General features: G+C 43.8%; 1 non-coding gene across 1 annotated transcript; it reads right to left on the bottom strand.

Annotated features, from left to right (window-relative positions):
• Nucleotides 1-15,892: 15,892 nt before the first annotated feature.
• Nucleotides 15,893-15,965, bottom strand: Trnai-gau (transfer RNA isoleucine (anticodon GAU)). The gene has a single exon. It is a non-coding gene; the product is annotated as a tRNA-Ile (tRNA).
• Between the last annotated feature and the right edge of the window lie 1,461 nt (nucleotides 15,966-17,426).

The following is a 17,426-nucleotide window of genomic DNA, read 5'->3' as shown; positions in this document are numbered from 1 at the left end:
TGAACCATAACTTGCGCAGGTATGATGAAGAAATATCCAATATGTGCTCTGACCAAGCAACCTTCCTCGTAAGAGTCACACCTAAGTACTTATATTGGGAAACTTTTAATACAGTCTGTTGATGTAGAATATAAGAAAAAGAACTAGGACATTTTTTCCTTGTGACCCGTAAAAGTACAGTTTTTCTGAATTCAGCGCTATACCCAACCGCATACCACAATCATCAATTGCCAAGAGAGTTTTTTGCAACTGGAAATGATCATTTGTGGATGATATTTCTTTAAAAACAGCACACTCATCCGCAAACATACTTAAGGATACATCATGAGGCACTACATCCACCAAATCATTTACATAGAGAAGAAACAGCAGCGGACGTAAAACACTCCCCTGCGGAACGCCCGACGTAACAGAAAGTGCACTAGAGGAACAATGATCAATTTCTACAGACTGTTTTCTGTCGGCTAAATACGTTTATGTACAAAGGTAACTCTATACACTCTAATTTATAGAATGGTTTTCCATGAGGCAGTCAATTGAAGGCTTTCGATAAGTCTAAAAACGAACGTCAATTTGACTGGACTGATCAATACATTCGATACCTCGTGTACCGTCGAAATAAGCTGCGTGGTTGTAGATAGGCCCCTTCGAAAGCCGTGCTGATGGAGGGACAAAATATTGTTTTTAGTAACGAAATCCTCAATAAACGTCATGATTACGTGTTCGAAAAGCTTGCAACAGGAACTAGTTACAGAGACAAGATGGTAATTTTTAGGAAGTAGTCGTTCACCGGATTTAAGGACGGGCGCCACGCGGGCTATTCACCAGTCAGCTGGAGGGTCACCAGAAGTTATTGAGAAGTTAAACAATGCGGTCAAAAAATTGAGATTTGTTGTGCGTAACGGCTTAAAAAGGAATTTGAGTGTCCGTCAGGGCCAGTGGATTTCCTATTATCTAGCTTCAACAACATGCGTTCATATGTGTGCGTTCATATGAGTGAGTAAGTGAGTGAATAAACTTTATTTAGACGAGCTTCAGACGCCGATGGTTGGGCGCCCGGCCGGTGAGTAAGCGAAAAGTCTTTATTCCATCATCCGGCGGACGACTATCCGAGGGGAGGGTCATCGCGATGCGGGGACATATCACCTCGGCGTGGTGTCCTTTACTCGGCGAGCAGCCCTCACTACTCCCGCCTTCTGGCACCCGCGCCTGCCCCTGTGCTTGGGTGGTAGCGAGCACCTGGCGCTTGGGCGCTGCTTTTCGAGGGCAGCCGAAATCCACTGGACGGCCCGTGTCTGTTGTTCCCGTTGGTCGCTATGGGTGCGGAAAACTTGCGGAAAACACATACTTTTTGCAGTACCCGGGGACGAAATGTTTCTTTTTCAAACTTTTGTGGGTAATTTCAGATGAGCAAAATGTCGAAACAAAAGCTTGATTTTTAAAGCGATCCCTATCTGTATGCGGGAAGAAAGTGCTTTTTTGCATTGAATTTATTATTTGAAACATTCAAATATTGCAATATTCAAGCCTTGAATTTATTTTGTCGTGTGTTGATCCTGCACGGAGAATATTCAAGTCTCCTTATGGTCAGCAATCCCAAATACCTCTCCGCCTTTCCACTCCCCATCCGCTAAAATGGCTATAGAGCGAAAGCATTAAAAGCACTAAACGACCCACTGAGCAAAGAAGCCGGCATTCTCCGCCTTCGTATCAAAAAGCAGCTGTTACGGTGCCGGCGACTGAAATAGCAAATTGCTCCAAGGCATCGCGTTTTCAAAGCTTTCCGAAGCACTCGCCGTTACACAGCACCCACTTGAACTCGTCAGTACCGAAAGGTGACCCTCCACGCCGGTACACCACCGGCGAAGCCTGCGAGCGAACAGGAAGGCATCGGAATCTGCCATCGTCGTCAACTCTTCCAAAGCACGGTGAAGGAACCAGCAGCAGAGCCACGAGTAGGAGACCTATTGAGGCCATTCAAAACCGTAAGACGGAAGTGGATTGCAAAGCAAATCGATTCAGGCGGCAAAAGCATGAGCGCCAGCACGAGGAACACAAACGCCGGGCGGTAGAAATACGTCTCGGGCATTCAACTAGACATCATTGCTTCCGCATTCAGTGCCCTTACAAAATTAAATCAGTTTTTCTTAACGTAAAAGATGTCAAGTGCGGAGCAGTGATTCGCCAAAGTGTCTGGCGCCCCCTCTTGACTAGCTAAAGTATCTGCATGGCGTTGATGTCGAACGTTCCCAAGAGAGGGCACCGCCGCCCCTAAAAACGCATATAAACGGACACTGGAAGGAAATTTTATTAATTTGGGGTATCAAATGCCCGCGTTCTCCTCGGGCTTCTTAATTATAACAGCAACGTTATATGAACGGGGCCGATTTCGGCGCACGTTTAAGATTCCAAGGTGGCCAAAATTAATCCGGAGCCTTCCACTACGGCACGCCTCATCCGCTGCGTTGCTTCCGCGCGTTAAACTCTACAATCAATCAATCAATCAATAAACGAACTGTTCCAGGTGCAGAATCCGCGATTGAGTATACACGTCTTTCAGAAACCCAGGAATACCTCGTGACAGGTGCGCAATTACTCTGTGACAAAGATTGGTTCCCCTCACGCCCTCGCCATCCTCTCCCTGCAGCTGACCCCGTCCCGTGCGTTCCTATCTGCCGGGGTATACGAAGAGCAGGAGAAGAATGAACGCGGCCGCTACGCGCCCGGCCGACGCGCCCTCAGTGGTCGCAGCTCCTTGAAGGAGGCGTTCTGCCGGGCCGCGGTTATTTCAGGCTAACACGTGACAGATTAGAAAAGCGGGCAAGCTAAAAGTGGAGCCGTGCGCCCCTACCCTTCTCTCCTGGAGGTTTACACCATGTCGAGGTACCGAGTGCCAAGGCCGCCGTGCGCTCGATTAACTTCGCGGGGCCGCCGAGGTTAACGTCATATAGCGCCGGCTTCTCGCAATGGATGGCGTGGTGGCTGGGGCGTCCGTGTATGTGCATTAGAAGAAGCGGAAAAATGAATACAGAAGTTCATAAGCTCCACTTTCCTGAATTCACGTTCTTAGTCTTCCTAACACCAACGAAATAGTCATTTCACTCGTGATATACGTTTATAAGTTTGAAACCATATTACCCGCATTAATATCAATAATATTGCTAATATATATGAAGCAGGTAAAGACAATATATGCCGATAATACGAGTTCATTTTTCTTCGGTACTGAGGTACTGTTTTGGTAAATCGCACCAATAGGACTCTCGCATGTATTAGGAGTTCGGCATGCAACATTTATTTATTTATTTATTTTTATTTATTTATCTAATACTTACTGCAGATTACCATTAGGTCCAAGCAAGGAGGAACCAAAGATAAAAGGCAAAGAAAAATACAAACAATACAAACACCAAGGCACTTTTACAGTTGGTAAGTCGTTCTGTTCTAGTATCGTTCGGGGAAAAAAATAATTGAATGTGTCAGTAGCAGCAAAATATGGGGTGAAAGCATTTGGTTTGTGGTGTCTATGGTACCTTGTTGACAATGGGTACAAATACAAAGATGGGTTGATAGACAGTTCACATTTGCTGAGTGACAAAAGAAAGTTAGTCAGCAAGAACTGTGAGGAAGAATCGGGGCGTGAGTATTTGGAATAAATAAACCTACCAACCTTTTTTTGATTTCTTTCGCGTTTACGGATGTTGTGATCAGTATAGGGGTCCCAAACTATGCAGGCATATTCAATCTTCGGCCGAATAAAAGTAAAGTAGCTGGAGTTTCACGTTTGCGGGGGAATTGTTTAGTTTGTGTCTTAAGAAGCAGAGTTTACGGAATACGGACGAGCAAATATTGTCAATGTGTATATTCCACGATAGATTACTGGTTAATGTGACACCAAAGTATTTATGACTGGTTACCTGTTTCAACGGTGATGTTCTTAATGTGTATTGGTATTCGTAAGTCACTTTCTTCCGTGTTACGCGAAGATACAATGTTTTCTCTGCATTTGATACCATTCCCCACTAATTGCATCAGTCAAATATGTTAGTAATATTTATATTAGGTTCCCACGGATCAGGAGAGCATGAAACATCCCGAAACAAAACGGCATCATCCGCGAACAATCGGATTTGTACACCAGGTGTAATTACATCAACAGTATCATTTATGTACAGAATAAAAAGCAATGCTCCCAGCACACTTCCTTGCGGAACTCCAGAAGTAACATCAAGGTAGTCAGATTCTAGCCCATCTGTTGTGACCAGTTGCTTCCGGTTTGTTAGATAGTTCGCAACCCATGTGAAGGAAAATTTGAAATCCGCCTAAATGCAGCCATACGGCAACAAAGGAAAGCTATACAGCTTTTTCAGAAACTTCGCAGTTGAAGAAAACTTCGTCCTGGTCCAGGATCGCAATCTGGTCCATCGCAATCGATGTGACCAGCATTTGGTGGAGGCCAATATTTGGCATCTTTAGAATTAGTTTGTCATGTGGTACTTTATCAAATGTTTTGCTAAAGTGCAGGAAATTGCATCGATTTGATGGGTGTTGTCGAGCGTGTGCGAAAACAAATGAAATTCTGTAACTAACTGAGTTATAGTAGAATACCCTTTCTAGAGCCCTGTTGGAAACTTGTTAGAATATTATGGCTGTCTAAGTATTCACGAATGCGAGTGGAAATAATGTGTTGAATTAGCTTCTAGCGATATGATGTTAATGATATCGGTCTGTAATTTTGAAAACACAGGTGGTCCCCCTTATTAAAGATAGGCACGACCAGAGCTATCTTGCAGTCTACGGGCAGCTCCCCATACATTAAAGAAGTGCGGAACAAAACAACAGAACATTTTGCTAGTGACTCAGCATTACAGCGAAGAAATATGTTTGGAATGCTATCGGGGCCACAGGATTTTTAGTATTAAGGTTCAAAAGCATAGATAACACACCAGAGTACGAAATAAAGTTAACATGAGACGGGCGATACACTGTGTGCTGGAGCGGACACGCGCAGGAAGCAGACAATACACTTTGAAAATAATGGTTGAAATGTTGAGTGATTACTTGCGGATCTGAAATAACAGATCCGTCTGCTACCGTTTCTTTCACCGGTTTCTTTTTTTCAGTAACGCAATTCCAAAATTTGCTGGGGTCGTTTTGAAAAAAAATCAGGCAACAATGTTGTAACATTGGACGTTAGGACTGCGTACCTCACGTTCCAAACTGCGCTTGAGTTCTTCGACAACAGACGATTGTGCGTGCCTTTTGTTGAAACGTTCCATTCTTCGCTTAAGCTGGATTATTTTGCGCGTAATCCAGGGCGTGTGCCTATAAACTCTTTTTGGCTTAGTTGGAACAACATTTTGTAGACAATAGTGGCACATTTCCTTAAACCGGTTCTAAAGGGCGCGTACGTCGTTGCCGTCAAAATCAGCAAGGTGCAATTCCAAATGTCTAATAATATATTCATCGTTAGCTTGTAAATAGTTCTTGAAGGAACGTAACGAACATTTATCGCTACTCACTGGCCTTTCCAACTGCAGAGAGGTACATACAAGATGATGATCTGATAAGCCTTGTTCCACTGCTACAGCACTCTCCTTAAAATCACGGTGAACGAAAACAAGATCTAATATAGAACTGGATGTACCCTTGATACCAGTGGGTTCTTTAAAGGGACAGATAATCGATTTTTGTCGAGTATGTATTCTCTATCCCAAATAAAAGAGCATCACTTAAAGCACCTTGACGAGAAATGGTTTTGTAATTAACGCTAACTTTTTAAATCAAAATTTTTAGATTTTCGAGCCGTATTTGTCCCTCCCGAATATAATGCTGACAATGATGACATAGAGTAGCTCGGCAACATACTTTTGTCTGTATGCGAAATGAAAAACGAGATTTAAAAACTTGTCCACAGCTAAAAAAAGCATGAATCGCTGGCTTTCCTGTTCCTGTATGTGTGTTTTTATGCAACGGTCTATATTGCACGAATGCGCCATCTTTTGGAATAGACGATAGGTAGAATCTGGCTTCACGTAATGGAGGTGGGAAGTTCGTTTCTCCCCGGGCGCGGCGTTTTCTTTTTTTTAAGCTGCCGTTGGCGTATATGGAAACTGAAATCAAATATTTTGGCAGAACAAACGCCCCTGACTCAGGCAGAATCGTCAAAGCTCCTTCACTGGGTCTGTTTACTGAACGCTGCCGCAGATTCTGACATGGAGGCTGAGTTAGCCACACAGAGAGAACCCCAGCGACGGTGGGCGGCGTGTTATTAAAATTTTCAAAAATAATGTTTAGAAATACATATGCGATTTAACTTTGTCCAAATACTTGTATTGAAAGGTTTTCAATACTTAAAGAAACGTTTCAGCAGTTACAGTTGCTGCCAGATCTGCAGGTCACGTGACAAGGACACATATTGTAGTGTCAAGTTTCGACACTACGAACCACCACCATTCCGATTTCACGAAGTTTGCTGCCAAATTAAAATTAGTTTGACCAATTTCTGAAAAAATTGCTTGGGGTTACCGGGCTAAATAAAACGCTGGCTATCATATGAGCTAGAGAACATAAACACGAAGAAAATCGCTTGTCTGTCCCTTTAACTAATTGAACCAAATATGTGCAAGCATAATATCAAAAAAATATATATTTATTTGTTGGATCCTTATTCTGTCTACAACAGCTCTCAGTTAACGCCTGAGAAGTTAAATTCACCAATCATTAATATCTTGGTATTTTTGAACTGCAACATGCCATCACGTAATTTCTCAACGTAATCGATTCCGGCATCAGGTGGTCTATACAGAGTATACAGAATGAAGCTGCAGCCCAACAGGATAATTTAAGGCATGTGCATTTAAGCTCAAAAAAGTTATTTATAAAAACTGCTTCTACTGATTTCTTGATAAAAACGGCAACCCCAGCCCCCTCGATTCTCGGTTTTTCAGGTATATATTATAACCATTGGGTGAAACGGGGTCGTCACCTACATAACTGCGCAGCCAGGTTTCAGATACCACTGCAATGTGAGGGTCATGCTGAAGTAACAAAATTTCCAAATGTTGTGTTTTGTTATGAATACTTCGAGCATTGAAATTGATAATTCGCAGTTGGCGTTCCTTGGGTACTTTTGCAGTATTTCCTCCGCAGTGTTTGTAAGATTGAACGGGGCGTTTTGCTGGGGGTAAGCTCTGGTTTAGCGAGATGTGCCTTGTGCCTGTGGTTGTTGTCGTGTGATTGGGTGGCTTCTGTTCGTGGCTTAGTTTTTTGTAGTGGTACTCTCTCACCCTTACCGCTGTCCCAGACATAGGCTTTATCGTTTATGTACACTTTGGTGAATGCTAACGCAACTTTTGTATTTTTTATGGCGATTTGGCTTGGCGCTATCCCACAGTTTCTTACGTACTTCTCGAATTTTCTTGGAAATATCTTCCCCAATCAAGAAATTCGTACCTTTCAGTTTATAACCGTTCTTCAGTATGCTACTCTTGTCCCGTGTGTCAACAAGTTTGAAAATTACAGGCCTTGCCTTGCTGGACTCCGGCCTTCCTAAACGATGAATGCCTTCAATTGCGACTGTCTTTAATTCCAAAGTATTTTCACTGATTTCATTGTTCACAGCATGCTCTAGCATTTACCCGGTCTCCTTTTCAGCCTCAGAATTTCCGTAAAGAATTAAATTTGATCTCTTGCTGTGGTTTTCTAATTCATCAATTCTGTTCAATAGGACGTGGATATGAGGTCTCCTGGAAGTCACTTCTTTCTGATAAGACTCAACCTTTTGTTCTAGTCATGTGAGGGCATTCATTTTGATTTCTATGTTTACCAATCGCGTTACCTTTATCTCCTTAATGTCGCACACAATTTGTTCTGTTTTTTTATTTGAGTGAGTTCGGGCCCAGGATTTGTTTCAATGTCTCCTCCGAGTAGTGATAACCATTCTTTCAAGAGGGAAGTAATAGCACACATCATCAGACACAACCATGGGCACGGCAGCACCAGTAAGCAAAGGTCACTAGAACGGATTCACTTATCGTTTTGTAGTTTTACCTGGGTAAAGAAGATCAAGGGATTGTGAGCCCACCGCATACTGCCAGTGCCGCCGTGCCCACTGAGGATATGAACGAAGGCTTCATATATGTAGCCCAGTTGCACGATGGGCCGCCTGTAGGTTGATATCTGCGGGAGCAAACCACGATGTGGATGATCCGCGAGATAGATCATCCAACGTCCATGATTGCGCCTGGCAAGACACCTGCGGGGTTGGATGGTTGTCATGCGCAGTTGGACCCCCCAAGAAGCTGTCATGAATTTATGATTTTCGCAATTTCCAGCCAGCCGAGTAGCTGCGTAAAGAAGATCAAGGTATTGTGAGCCCACCGCATACTACCAGTGCCGCCACACCCACTTTAAGACTGAATGCTAGAAAAACCAAAGCCGCACTTTTTTAAGTGCGAATGCACTTTATAAGTGACCCTGAATCACTGGTCCGCCGTCCGCGCTCCCCCTCTCCCCTAGCAACGGCGCGGAGGAGTAGAGAGAGCGTGCGTAGCAACGGTCTCGCCGTAGCAACGGACTCCTGCTCGGCGTAGCTGCGGGCGGCGCGCCGCTGCGCCGATTCGCTTCGCGTTCCGTCCGCGTCAGGGCACTCGCTCGTCAGCTCCGCATTCCGACGCTCGAGGGCGCTCGCGCGACGGTGCGCCGCTAACGTCCGGTTCCGTAAAGCTGTCGAGTTTCCGTAGCGCTTCGTTGTTCTAGATGGATCCTTCGCGGGCTTCGCAGTCAACTCCGCAAGCAACGGAACCTCAAACAACGAGTGAAAAAAATTCCCAAGCATTTCCCAAGTGAGAGGTACGGAACGTGCGAATGCCAAAGACTTTAACATAGCGCCCCTCCGGATCAAATCGGGTAACTTCGGGTAACTTCAGGCAAACTCGGGCATTCGCACTTTGCCATCTTCCCTCTCACTTGGGAAATGCTTGAGAATTTTTTTATCCACATCGCAAAATCGGCGCCGTTGGACCTATTGTGATCAATCAGAACCTAGACGAATTTGTTCGATGCATCAAAATACAAAGCCTATATCCTGAAGAAATTATGTCGTGAAATAAAGACACTCACTACTCAATCGAGAAGTAATCCCAGGTCACTGGCCTTCTGCGCCGTTATTGTCCTTTCTTTTAGTATCAGTCAACCTGCCATTTTGCATGTTATTGACCTTCTTTACATGCTACATTAACATGTCCTTTATATATCTTCCAATTTTCCCAGCTTAAAATCTACTTTAGCGAAGTAAAATTTTGTACTCAACCCCTTCTACGCATTCAACATACGCCCTCCGTTGCTTCGTCTTGTGCCAATAATTTTTGGGTCGCTCAAACTGCACAGCTTGAAAAGCTTGTTTGGATCAGAAAAGATGGCTTTCATGTCTGAGCGCTGGGTCAATCTTTTAAGTTGTGCGCCAAATTGGGCATATAGCGGAAAACCGCAAAAGCTTGCTCTTCACAGCCTCTGCGCATGGCTGAGTCCTCGCAAGCAGCTTCCCAAGTATTCCCTCTCCAAAGCCTGCAAGCAGAGATGTAGCATGGCCAGAGCTGCGCAAGCTCTGTGCGAAATTTCGCTGCGCTGTAACAGAACTGACGCTTGGCAAACCATAAGATGTTTAAACTATATCTTAAGGAAGCATGCAAAGAAGGTTAATAATGCACTCGAAAGAAGCGTCCGGTATTGGTTTCAAGCTCAGAACTGCTCCACATTCGAATGTTGGCCTATCTTTGAAAAAGGCTGTCTGGCAGCACCATGCTGGAAAATATTGAGGCATAACGTGTTACCAGGCTGGTACAAGCATGTGCGAGCTCGCCGTCCATAGCACTTTCATTTCGATGCTGCTTTATTCATCGCAAAGAAACAACATACAATGGGTACAGGTGGACGTCACGAAGTCAGATACTGTAGGGGGACCTCCTCTAATACACGCATCAACAAGTAAATGTTTTAACAAACAGTGGTTACAGTATTATGTTGAAACAGACAAAACAGATAATACAAAACTGAGATTGCACAAATAACGTCAAAAGAAAACAAAACACGTGATAAAAACAAATAAAATGAGCACAAATTGAGTGAAGATTAGCACGTCAGCCATTCCTTAAGCAATAAATATTTCAAGCATTTTTTGTGAAGGGCGGGAAAATGTTCCATTCGTAAGCAGCAGAAAAATGGACAGTTTGTTTACCATAATTAGTTTGAGCTTTAAAAAGTAAAACATTGTCATGCAGGGCAAAACAAATGCAGCTCTGAAGTGGAAGCTGGTTAACCATGATAATTTCAATATGAACCCTACCGCTGACGAATTTAAATGCTATGCTGCAAAGACAATACAACACCAAATTAGAAACCGACAAAATGTTATGCGCTCGAAGCAGCGGTAAAGAACTACAACGGATATGACTATGAGTAATGATCCGTACGGCTTGATTCTGGATATGATGGAAGGGGGACAGGTGCGTCGGGTATGTATTACCCCAAGATGATATGCAATAACTAATGTGACTATGAATCAAAGCATACTACAATAAAATTAGAGTATTCTACCCAAGATAAGGACGAACCATAATTAATATTCGTATTCTATATGCTACTTTTTTATTTAACAAAGAGATGTGTCTTTTGAATTTGTGATGTTTATCAAGCTCAACGCCTAAAAATGCGCCGTAGTCCCGGCAAGGAAGTTGAATACCATTTAGGCAATTGGAAGAGTTTTCCAAGATTATGTTGTGTTCATATCTGAACATAATAAATCGAGATTTGGACCAGTTAAGGGCTCACAGGTTTTCCCGAAACCATGTAGCTCCAATATTACTATCAGCATGAGTCTTCTCGATTAGCGATTCTAAATCTATATCAGTTGTAAAGGTAGTGGTATTGGTAGCATAAACTACACCAGTTGAAAATTTAAGGCATTGCGGGAGATCATTGATAAAGACTTAAAATAGAAGAGGACCAACAAGAGATCCCTGTGGTACGCGTATATTCGTTCATTTGAATTCGGAGTGAGTACCAGAGATACATAGCGTTTGTTTCCTATCGAACAAATAACTTTTTATTAAGGTTAGAGTCGGGACGGTAATTCTAATTGCATGTAATTTTTTTAAATAATATGTCATGGTTAAGAGAGTCGAATGCCTCGACAGGTCAATAAACAGCGCACCAATCAGATAATCCGCATCAATGGCTTCTGTATATTTATCAGTTAGACGTATTAGGGTACGTTCACTAGAATACCCAGCCCTGATCCCGAATTGATCCGGCGATAGTATGCAAAATATTGATATATAGCTTGGCAGCCGCAAAACAAGTAGTTTTTTAGTAATTTTTCTAAAGAAAGATAATACCGCTATGGGGCGGTAGTTTTATGTGTGAAGACTGTCCCCTTTCCTAAACAACGCTGTTAGCTTGGCGTTTTTCAAAACGGATGGGAATACACCAGTTCTAAAGATGAAATTCACGATGTGGGCGAATGCTCCAGAGATGAGATGTGCAATCAACTTGATATATGAAGGCTTAAAGTTGTCTAATCCGGGACCCGCGTCATTGAAATTTTAAATAACCCGATACACTACTTCAGGCGAACTGGGTAAAAGAAAAAAAACTGTTAGGCAAACGCTGAAAATTCGTGTTCAGCGATTCAGGCGGAACTTGTTGGTTGGGTGTAAAATAATTTAGAAAAGTGTTTGCGATGTCAGATGGGTTGTCAAATGTTTACAAATAGGGGAACAGCGCAAACACAGACAAAACACAAGAAGAAGAAGGTGTTTTGTCTGTGGTTGCGCTGTTCCCCCATTTGTAATCACGCACCAACTCGCCCAAGCCTTAACCCTTGCAAGCTTTATTGTCAAATGTACTGCTGTCTGATTTTATTTTTGTTACGGAAGGTTTCACTGATGTTTTATTTGAGTATTTGAGTATTTGAGTATTTGATTTTTATTTCTTGGCAAAACCAAGGGGACGCTGAGAATAAATGCGGACGTGGCCTGACAGAGGCCTCAGCCACCCGAAATCTCAAAAAGTGTATACTTTCCTTTCGTTTCGCACGTCATTCCCCGCACTGGTGATTTCGCTCTCATAGTAATTTTTTTAGCGTCTCTCTCTGAGCAGCTGGCACAAGACTTTAGAGCTGGCACAAGACTTTTGTAGCGACCTAGCAGACACGAGTTAAATGGTTGCTTTTTAGTTTCTTATGATGGTTGCCTTTCTTTCTGAAACATTTCAAGAGACTACCTATTAGCCATGGAATATGTGGAACCGCCCAATTATTTTTGCACTTGACAATGGTACATAATAATTGAAGACCATTGGACCAGGTAGGGGTGAATAGCTCGAATGCTTTTCCCACTTTGTCCTGGAGCAGAAATGCTGACCAGTCGGTTTTTTTCCGATTTCTTCAAGAAATAACGGCGCGTTTAGACTCTGTTTTGTGAACAGCACACCGTTGTTCCAAGAGGACATGTTTAGTTGAACAAATATGAATTAGTCGTCGGTAATTTCTACCTCAATCCCTCCAGAAGAGAATACGGGAACAAGTTTAGACAAGGCGTGATCGATCAACGTGCTAGGTCCGGTGGTAGAACACCGAGTTGGAACTGTAAGAAGGCATTCGAAACCATAACCGTTTAGAACATTAGTGTATTCGATGTATGAAGGAGTGGTAGGGTCAAGTAGGTTGACGTTTATTTCACCTATTATAAAGATGTTTTTTTTTCTGATGACAATGTGCGCAGGACATGATTTAACGCTGTACAGAAATCAGTAAGACATGATGAGGGCGAACGATAAACGCAACTGATAACTAATTGCTTAGAGTCTGTTGGAAGGAATGGATCAGGAGATTCAATCCAAACAAATTCGCATTTATGTAAGTCTAGTGACAGGTCAGAGCGACGGAGATAAGATAATAAAGTGATGCAAATTGCTGCCCCACCGTGGCCACTATTTTCAGGATGGCAGTATTCAGAGGTGTACCCTTCAAACGCGAACAGATTTCCATCACTCGGTGTCAACCACGGTTCACTCAAGAAGATAATAGAAAACTGCTGGCGAATGGATGATAACAGAGATGTTATTTCATCAAATCGTCTGCTTAAACTACTCGTGTTCAGGTGAATGAATGATGGAAGTAGAAGCAGAAAATAGTTGATTTAAACTTTCAGAAGGGCAAAAGTAGTTGGCCATGAAGGCGAGGGCACTCAATCAGCAACAAGCGACTCGATTCAAGTGAAGATAGCTAGGTCGGGTTCAGAGGCGATACGGAAGAATCGGCTGTCTTCAGTTTGGGGGACTTTTATTTGGCAGTTTTCTGTCCAAAGGAACAGCCACCCTTTTTATTTTTTTCAGTTTTAGGGCTTGCGCTAAGAGCCGTTTAGTCTCCTCGGCTAGGTGTTCGTTCCCAAAAAACGGTTAGCTTGTCTCCTCGGGAAAACCCTAAGCGGCCAGTGTTCAGCCTAGCCCTCCGCGCGCTCTTCACAAAATCATTTTTGTGGGTGCGAAAGTAGAAACGAGTGATTATGTTCTGCTGGCCCGACTTGGTTGGTACCCTGTGCACAATTTCTCGGTCGCAAATCGAGACACGACATTTCGCTTGTTCACCGATTGAGGAAATGATCGCGACGCCTTCTTCCCCCTGAGTGACAGGTACGCCTTTCACTTCGACATTATTGATCATTGAATACCTTTTAAGGGCAGAAACCCTTATTTCCAAGGCGGCGTTTTCAAGTTTTGTAGCCTTGTTGGATTCAAGCAGCTGCACTTGCTTAGTGCGTACGCCTTCGACCAACTCATTTGGAAGACCCATGCTGTCTTCCATTTCAGAGATTTTAGTGTTAAAAGCAGTCGGATCGACACCTGCGTCAAGAAGTTTAACTTTGACCCGTTCGACTAGTTTCGCAACAAGGGCGTCCAATCTTTCCTCCAATCGCGCCTCAAGTATCTCATTTTTTAACTAATTCAGCATTGGTCGGCTTAGTAAATCGTACACAGCAAAAAGAAAAGGAAACTCTTCGGCAGGACACGAAAAATCGCAAGAGCACTGCAGCAATAGTGGTTGCGGCACAGGTTCGGCCTTTTTATACCCGAGAAAAAAAAAAGGTACAAAGTAACAACCTGTGAAAATACGAAAAGACGCTTAGCGTGTTTCGGTGACCGCAACCACTGCTACAATGAAGCTGGCTTCCTTCCGACGACGCCTTTTAAGGCACTCGTGGGTAGTCGAAGCAGGCTCGCAGCGGCAACACGGGGCAGGCAAAGAAGGGCGTTGCGCAGAATTCGTGGATGATCACTTCTTGACAGTGGGTAGATGCGGCGGCTGGCCAAGCACTGCGAAGGTGCGATCTGGTGCCCGAAAAGCCTGTGTAAAATACGAGAACACGCTTAGCGATCTTTCCGTTGAATAAAATAGTCAACTTCCTACGTATGCACCGCTCAATAACAAATAGTGTGGCTACTGCTGATATACACAAACATATGTGTTTACGTGTGTGTATTTTGTTCAGTAAACTGTTGGTTTCAGCGCTCGCATGTGTAGAGTGTTTTTTCTGTGTCTGAACTAGTTGGGTGGTCCTTCCCCGGACTACACTACCCGAGAAAACAAACCTTCGATCGACGTTACGTGTGCTGCCACACGTTTGTGCTAGAGCAAGTAAGAAATTTGTGGCACCGATTTTGCAGAAATACCATGTTTTAAAGTCCCATCTCCTCCAAAATTAAAAACAGTTCTGTGCCTATTATGCATCGAGCAGCAAAAGCAGCATCTGCATTACTTGCCTTATTCTATTTTTAAGCACCAAGCTGTATACCAGCTACACAGCTTGACTTGTGATGAAAAGGATACAAGTACCATGTGATAATGTTTGCTTCTTCACCTCAAAATCAGTAAAAATTGTACTAAAGAAGATGGCGCAGCGGAGGAGAAGCCGGTACAAACTAGAATTTAAAATACAACCTCCAGGCTTCGCATAGCTGTACCTGATCACCATGTTGATACCGAACCGGAGCTGAACCCGAACAAAAATACTGGACACCGGTTGAGCGTGAAATGTTTCACGAGTGAGGTTCTTTCTCCTGTGGGTCAGAGCCGGCAGTTCCTGTACGTACATAACCCCATCTACTGGATAAATTTGAATGCTTTTATTATTTTTAGCAAGTCAATAAAGTAGTCCGCTGTTCGAACTTAGTACCCCACAGGTATAATCACGGGTATTGGTGCGAACGACATGTGTTCTAGCCCCAGCAGTGGTGACATTTTTGTAAGACCTATGTTTTTCTTTACTCTCAAGTGCCCTCTTGGCTCAATTTCACGCATTCTGTTTGTGAATAAGGGTGGCTTGGTAGCTTTTATGTCGGTTTAGCGAAAATTCATGGCGGATCCACACATTTCATTACATAGTGCGGCACACCGGAAGCATGTGCTTGTACTACTCGGAACAAAATGCCGCGGTTCAGGCAGCTTGAGCAGATAAGCCACGCAAGGTGGCTCATTCTGACTACCTCTTGCGCAAAACTTCGTAAACAAAAGTTGCGATACTATTTCAAGAACGTCTCAATTAACCAATGAGTACATCAACCTACAGGTCATTTTACAAAACGAACTGGTCGTCGTGTATAGAAGATTCGTGGTAGAGCTACGTAAGTTTCTCTCTCTTTCTATAAATATATACATATATATATATATATATATATATATATATATATATATATATATATATATATATATATATATATATAGAAAATAAGGGTTGGCAGTCAAGAAAACCTCGGAAAGCAAAGGGGAGGTTGTGGTGGGTCATAGAAAGAGATGAAGAATTTTTTGAGTCGAAAAGAAAGTGGTGAAAAAATGCCCGCCGGGTGGGTTGCGAACCCACGACCTCCAGAATATCGGTCTGGTGCGATAACCACTACGCTACCAGCGGGGCTGTTTCCCCAGCACTTTCTCGGGTGTTTATGTTAAAATATTTTTGTTTCCTGCACTTGGGTAGCCAGCGCCACTCGGACTACTCGGGGTGAAGGGGACCTCCATTTTAACCCCGGGCCATGACTCGAGTGTCTCCGACATGTCGAGAGTTGTCGACCAGCGTTGAACCCTCTTAAGCTCCCTTTGGCACCAAGACTGCCAGAAGAGAGGCCCTCGCTAAGCATGTAGCGAATCAGAAAATGGGAAATGAGGAGCTACGTGAAATAAGACAGAAAATAAGGGTTGGCAGTCAAGAAAACCTCGGAAAGCAAAGGGGAGGTTGTGGTGGGTCATAGAAAGAGATGAAGAATTTTTTGAGTCGAAAAGAAAGTGGTGAAAAAATGCCCGCCTCGTGGGTTGCGAACCCACGACCTCCAGAATACCGGTCTGGTGCGATAACCACTACGCTACCAGCGGGGCTGTTTCCCCAGCACTTTCTCGGGTGTTTATGTTAAAATATTTTTGTTTCCTGCACTTGGGTAGCCAGCGCCACTCGGACTACTCGGGGTGAAGGGGACCTCCTTTTTTAACCCCCGGGCCGTGACTCGAGTGTCTCCGACATGTCGAGAGTTGTCGACCAGCGTTGAACCCTCTTAAGCTCCCTTTGGCACCAAGACTGCCAGAACAGAGGCCCTCGCTAAGCATGTAGCGAATCAGAAAATGGGAAATGAGGAGCTACGTGAAATAAGACAGAAAATAAGGGTTGGCAGTCAAGAAAACCTCGGAAAGCAAAGGGGAGGTTGTGGTGGGTCATAGAAAGAGATGAAGAATTTTTTTAGTCGAAAAGAAAGTGGTGAAAAAATGCCCGCCTCGTGGGTTGCGAACCCACGACCTCCAGAATATCGGTCTGGTGCGATAACCACTACGCTACCAGCGGGGCTGTTTCCCCAGCACTTTCTCGGGTGTTTATGTTAAAATATTTTTGTTTCCTGCACTTGGGTAGCCAGCGAAACTCGGACTACTCGGGGTGAAGGGGACCTCCATTTTAACCCCGGGCCGTGACTCGAGTGTCTCCGACATGTCGAGAGTTGTCGACCAGCGTTGAACCCTCTTAAGCTCCCTTTGGCACCAAGACTGCCAGAACAGAGGCCCTCGCTAAGCATGTAGCGAATCAGAAAATGGGAAATGAGGACCTACGTGAAATAAGACAGAAAATAAGGGTTGGCAGTCAAGAAAACCTCGGAAAGCAAAGGGGAGGTTGTGGTGGGTCATAGAAAGAGATGAAGAATTTTTTGAGTCGAAAAGAAAGTGGTGAAAAAATGCCCGCCTCGTGGGTTGCGAACCCACGACCTCCAGAATACCGGTCTGGTGCGATAACCACTACGCTACCAGCGGGGCTGTTTCCCCAGCACTTTCTCGGGTGTTTATGTTAAAATATTTTTGTTTCCTGCACTTGGGTAGCCAGCGCCACTCGGACTAC

This window comes from Haemaphysalis longicornis, unplaced genomic scaffold (genome assembly GCF_048455015.1).
Source record: "Haemaphysalis longicornis isolate Haplotype H1 unplaced genomic scaffold, Haemaphysalis longicornis Haplotype H1 scaffold_6, whole genome shotgun sequence".
Taxonomy (NCBI): Eukaryota; Metazoa; Arthropoda; class Arachnida; order Ixodida; family Ixodidae; genus Haemaphysalis; species Haemaphysalis longicornis.
This window is presented reverse-complemented; position numbering and strand designations above follow the sequence as displayed.